We start from the raw sequence: 6632 nt of genomic DNA, 5'->3' as shown, positions 1-6632 counted from the left end.
TGAGTGTATAAGGGTTTTTATTGTTGTTTTAATTGTCTGTATGACATGTAAATGTTGTGAGTGTATAAGGGTTTTTATTGTTGTTTTAATTGTCTGTATGACATGTAAATGTTATGAGTGTATAAGGGTTTTTATTGTTGTTTTAATTGTCTGTATGACATGTAAATGTTGTGAGTGTATACGTCTGTAACTGTATTTTATGCGTTATGGACCCCAGGAAGAATAGCCCCAGCACTGCTGTGGCTAATGGGGATCCAAATAAACTTAAACTTAAACCAACCTCTCTATATACTGATGATCCTCTACCAGCATGACCAACCTCTCTATATACTGATGATCCTCTACCAACATGACCAACCTCTCTATATACTGATGATCCTCCTCTACCATGTTAGCATGACCAACCTCTCCATATACTGATGATCCTCTACCAGCATGACCAACCTCTCCATATACTGATGATCCTCTACCAGCATGACCAACCTCTCTATATACTGATGATCCTCCTCTACCATGTCAGCATTACCAACCTCTCCATATACTGGTGATCCTCATCTACCATGTCACCATGACCAACCTCTCCATATACTGATGATCCTCCTCTACCATGTCAGCATGACCAACCTCTATATACTAGGGCTGACCCCTATTAGTCTTGTTTACATCAGGGTCCCCCATTTTCAATTCATGACATACACAACATACAGATATTCAGATATAAGAATCTAATCTAATCATGACATTTATGACATACAGATATACATTACTGTTACATTTGTGACAAACAAGATCCTAACAGTAAATATATACATACGAGGGGGAGGGAACTGTATATTAGGAGGGGGTGGGTGGGAGGGTGGTTCAGACATTTACAGGGGCCAGTTTCTAATTGCAGCCTCCTGTATGTAGGTGCTCTTTTAGAGCAGTTTCGAAGGTGGGTAGGGATTAAATTTTTTTACGGCTGTGGGTAGGGCGTTCCACATTGATGTGGCATAATTGCAAAACGTGTTTAGACCCTCGTTTGTGCCGAATCTGGGTTGAACATGATTCGTGGAACTCCCTCTGGTGTTGTGGTTGTGGACCTTTGGGAAGTATTTCGACATGTACATGGGTACCTTCGTGGTGTAGTGTAGGCCCATTGCAAGTTGCTGTACGTCGTCTACTCTAAGCCATCCTAGGTTGTCAAAATGGGAAGGGGTGAGGTGGGTTTTAGGAGTAAGGTCAAGCAGTAGTCTGACCAGTTTGTTTTGTGATGTTTGTAGTCTTGTTTTTAGTGCCTTTGAGGTGCTTTGGTACCATGAGGTGCAAGCATAGTCGTAGTACCCTTGAATGAGTGCTCCTGCTAGAGTCTTCAGGGTATTCTTGTTTATCAGAAAGGAGATCCGGTACAAGAATCTTGTTCTTTGGTTGACTTTTTTTTATTACATTGGATGCCATTTTGTCACAGGAAAGATTTGCCTCTAGGATGGAACCCAGGTATGTAATTTCATCTTTCCTTGTGACAATATTGTCACCCACTGTAACAGAGAAGCCGTTGGTTTTGCTGAGTTTGTTATTTGAACCGAAGACAATGGACTCTGTTTTACCCAGGTGTAATGATAGTTTGTTGTCAGCGAGCCAGGTGCAGATTCTGCCGAGTTCTGAGCTGAGGGTTTTTTCAACCTGTAACTTGTTCTGGTCAGAGACCAGCAGGGCTGAGTCGTCCGCGAACAGGAACAAGTTGCAGTCACAAGCCGACGACATGTAATTTGCATAAATTAGGAAAAGTAACGGTCCTATAGTATGCTTCCTTGTGGAACACCACAGCTCACTGGGAGGTGGGGGGATAGAGTACCGTTTACCTCTACCATCTGTTCTCTCCCCTCCAGGTAGGATTGCATCCAGCTCACTGATAAACTATCAAAACCAATTGCTTTTAGCTTGTCAACGTTTTAAATCAATCAATCAATCAAACATTAGAAGATTTTAACCCTTGTCTGATAAGGACAAAATTGTCCTTTGAGATTTTTTTTTTTTTTTTTTACACAACTTACATTTTTGTAGCCAATATTATATGTGGCAAAGGTGTGTATCTTTGATTTTGTTTACTCCTTTCATTCAGCCTGTAGAATTTAAAGTTAACTCTTCACATTAGACTAAATTGTCCTCTTTTCCATATTTTATTCAACTTCAGCCTTGATCATAACCACCATCTATTCAATTAATTTTAGAATTGTAACTGTGTGGGATGGCATCACAGATTATAAAAAGAAGAAAAAAACATACATTGAAAATGGATTGGGGGGGGGGGGTATTACAGGCTAGCATGTCAATGATTAGCAACAACACTGATTTCGATTGATTTTCCTTTCTTACCATTAGGGGACTAAATTGTTAGTTTTCAGACCCAAGGATTAAATAATATGCTAATCACCCTCAAACAAGTACACGTCAGACTAACCCTTATTATTCAACAAACCTAGATTCAGACGACACTGCAGAGCATTAATAAAAATACTTCTGTAATGTAATTTTGTAGACAAACATCAATGACTACACCAATTAGTAGATTGATTCAGGAAAATTCTACATTTGTATTGAACTACCTTCACTACCAATTAACACAGCTAATGTAGTTACACTAATAACTGGACATCATGTGGCACAATATCGTTTTATCTCGATTATCTTGTTTTCATGATTGTGTGAAGTCAAGTCAACACTGTAATTGAAACTCAGTTAATCACCCAGTCCTAGTCTGACACATGAACAAAATCATGCACTCTTTCAAGGGTAAGCAGTATTCGTATAAAAAAAAAAAAAAAAAAAAAACACCTTGTGCTCATGATAAATTACTTTTTTATTGTAAACAGACATGTAAAAACACTGTGCACAATATACAGGGAAACATTTCAAGACTCAAGTTCCAAGTGGTGATCTAGCAGAAATGTATTTCAACATCTGCCAGAAAAAAACTCTCCTTTTGTTAGGACTCGTCAAGCCTCGTCTGTAATCTGAGTCAAAAGAGACCATGAACCATGATCCAGTGATGATCAAAAACATAGCAGGTAGACTCAACTCCAGGGTCTGTGTTCATGAAGGTAGCAGGTAGACTCAACTCCAGGGTCTGTGTTCATGAAGGTAGCAGGTAGACTCAACTCCAGGGCATGTGTTCATGAAGGTAGCAGGTAGACTCAACTCCAGGGTCTGTGTTCATGAAGGTAGCAGGTAGACTAAACTACAGGGTCTGTGTTCATGAAGGTAGCAGGTAGACTAAACTACAGGGTCTGTGTTCATAAAGGTAGCAGGTAGACTAAACTACAGGGTCTGTGTTCATAAAGGTAGCAGGTAGACTAAACTACAGGGTCTGTGTTCATGAAGGTAGCAGGTAGACTAAACTACAGGGTCTGTGTTCATAAAGGTAGCAGGTAGACTAAACTACAGGGTCTGTGTTCATAAAGGTAGCAGGTACTCAACTCCAGGGCATGTGTTCATGAAGGTAGCAGGTAGACTCAACTCCAGGGCATGTGTTTACAAAGCTAGCAGGTAGACTCAACTACCGGCTCTGTGTGTAAAGTTAGCAGGTAGACAGGGTTTGTGTAAATGTACTTTATGCCTGTGTTTGCAGTGTAAATATACTTTATGCCTTTATGTTCAAAATATATTTTTGTACCGTTGCAATATTCTCATTGTGACATAATAACAGGTGAGATTTCACCCACTTTTGAAACAAAATGGTTTCTTTTGTACTTTAGAAATACACGCCTGGGACATGTTTTTCCACGTTTATCATCTTTCTATCCATAAGGACATCCCAGTTTCCTAGACGACAACAGATTTACATGAGCTTTCATCGTCTTTCTTCCTAGGGTCAGGGTTCTTCCTAGGCAACAACAGATGTACACGTGTTAGCATTCATATTCAAGGTTCGTATTCTGGGATTCTGCAAGACAGGTCTTTGCATTAACATGAGCACGTCCTAATAAACTAAGCTTCTACACTACACTTAAGAAAAAAGCATGTTTGAATTAAATAATTTTCTTTAGTATGCCTGCTGTTCAAACACTGATTAGATTGTGATTTTAAAAACAATAATTATGTTATGACTGCATTTGCACGAGTTACAGCTCACATCAGCGCCAGTCCTTACTGCTGAATGTCAAGTGATATTTACACGTCTACATCCAAGAGATGATAAGAGTTCAATAGGCGGTGGGTATTTTTCAAATATGTACAAAATTAAATAAAAATGTTTGGTGCACAAAATGGCTTTCATTACAAAACAATATGTAAAAAGGTTGTGTAAGGAGGTGAATATCCCACATTGAAAAAAATAAAATAATAATAAGCTAGTCTCATCTAAGGTCAGCGCAGATTTCATTCAAAGTATTCCATTACATCCTCACCGCTGACATCTTGGTAGGTAAACAAGTGGTTGCAATCAAAGATGTGATTCTAATTAAATAACAACTGTGGCCAATGAGCAATTTTACGGCACAGCAACACATTGCATAGGCCCAACACCTCATGAGAACACCAGGACTCCTACTACAAATGGCACAGAAGTCAGTCGCAGAAACAATGCTGCTTTACAGAAACAGTATCATGTGTACGGTATATATGGCCTTTAGCCAACCACTGATAACGCTTTTTAAAGCACAACAATTAACCGGAGCTCACAGGATTTGAACAAGTGCTTGTGTCATATTGGGAAGGGACATGCGTGTACACTCTATACAGTTCCATGTAAACAAGTTTGGCAGGTTTGGTTTCAAGTATAGACTTAAGACTTAAGCTTGGCATTTTTAAGGCTCATGGTGAAACTGGCTGTAAAACCTTGCAGTTGTCTTGGTCTATGCTAGCCGTTTTAAGGGGAACAATGGTCTATGCTAGCTGTTTTAAGGGTAACTATTGTCTACGTTAGCTGTTTTAAGGGTAACTATTGTCTATGCTAGCTGTTTTAAGGGTAACTATGGTCTATGCTAGCTGTTTTAAGGGTAACTATGGTCTATGCTAGCTGTTTTTTATTTTTTTTAATCTTCTTTCTCCGATTTTTTCTCTGTTTTTCTCCCCATCCCAATTTAGTCGTTGTGCCAATTCCCCCCCTCCCTTGCCTGGTTGTTGTGCGCATGTTCTCCTACTGGTCGGTACAAGGGAACCCTGAAGTCATCCGCATGCTTCCTCCGACACGCGCGGCGACAGCCAGTGACTCTTTTTTCACCTGGCAGCGAGGGCTCTCATTGGTGAAGCGTAACGCGTGGGAGGTCACGCTGCCTTCATCAAGTCCTGCCTCCGCTGAGCAAGCGCCCAGACCTGACCTGTAGGCGTCGCTGTCCACAACGCCAGATCCCCACCCGTGACTTCCCTCCCCCTAACCCAGCCAAACGAGTTAGTATGACGATCAGTCCAAGCCAAGGCAATGCTGACTCCGGGAGTCGAGACCGCAGCCTCTTGCATTGGTGACGAGCGCAATCTCCGCTACGCCACCTGACCGCCTCTGCGCTTTAAGGGGGAATTGTGGTTTATGCTAGCTGTTTTAAAGCCATGTTTGCACCGCAGGAACTTTGCCCCAGAACTAGGGACTTGTTCAGGAACTCTGTGCATTTGCACCACAGAGACCAGGGTCTAAACAGAAGTTCCGGGAGATTATTTTACTCGAAAGACTGTGCTCTCTCTGGGGGTAGGTAATTTCCCCAAGTCCAGGAACTTTGGGGGATGGTGCTTGTGGCACTGAACATTCTGAATGATCAAGTAATCGCAGCATTTAATTAAATATTATTTTGTTAATTGAGCTATGCATTAAAACATTTCCCGACAGCAAATATTTTAGTTACATCAATACTGTATTGTGCTGTCAGAACAGTCCTACATTTGTAGTATTTAATGAGACATTTAATGTCCATTTCATCCGCTTTCAACCAGGAAATGCGTATTGTAAGCCGATAAATCTAGTGCTCTATGCAAAAAAGCGATAATTTTTTACTTTACTTTTTACTTACAATTAGATCGTATGAACTGAGCAAATTAAATGTTTGTTTGCAGGTCAAGTATTTAAAGATTGCTATTGGCTATTACTAAGAGAGGATTGCACTACATCCCACTAACACCGGTTCCTGACATGCAGCGAGCGAGCGAACTGGAGACGAAATTGCGCGCGACACTGTCCTGATATGAGGTGGCGCGTGTCCGAGTGTGTCTGTGTGTGTTACCTGGAAGCACACGGGGGCAAAGCAGCCTGCGATTCTTGACCAATAAAAAGTGTTTAGGGGCGGGACTCTGCCGCGTAATCGCTCAACTAGAGACACAGCGAGCAAATATTTGAGGGGGGAACGACATCGCCGCTCAGTTCGCTGTCGCTTGCGGCAGGTCAGGATAGTCTGATTGAAACGAATACATTTTAATCATTTTCGCAATCACGCTTGCTTGCGTCGCTGCCTGTCAGGAAGGGGTGTAAGGCTGAGCCCGAATGTTCGTTCGTTACGTTAACATTCGAATTCTAAATCAAAATTCTAAATTTTTTATTATTTTTATTTTTTTATATATTTCTTTTATGTCTATTCATTCTGTTTAAACCAATGGGAATGGGGGTTTCTTCAGTTGCAGATAAAGAGGGTACACTCATATTATAGTATTAAAAAAACCTGCTAAGTTAT

The sequence above is a fragment of the Notolepis coatsorum genome, assembly GCF_963971535.1.
Source record: "Notolepis coatsorum genome assembly, chromosome: 11".
Classification (NCBI taxonomy): domain Eukaryota; kingdom Metazoa; phylum Chordata; class Actinopteri; order Aulopiformes; family Paralepididae; genus Notolepis; species Notolepis coatsorum.
Note: the sequence above shows the minus strand (reverse complement) of the source record.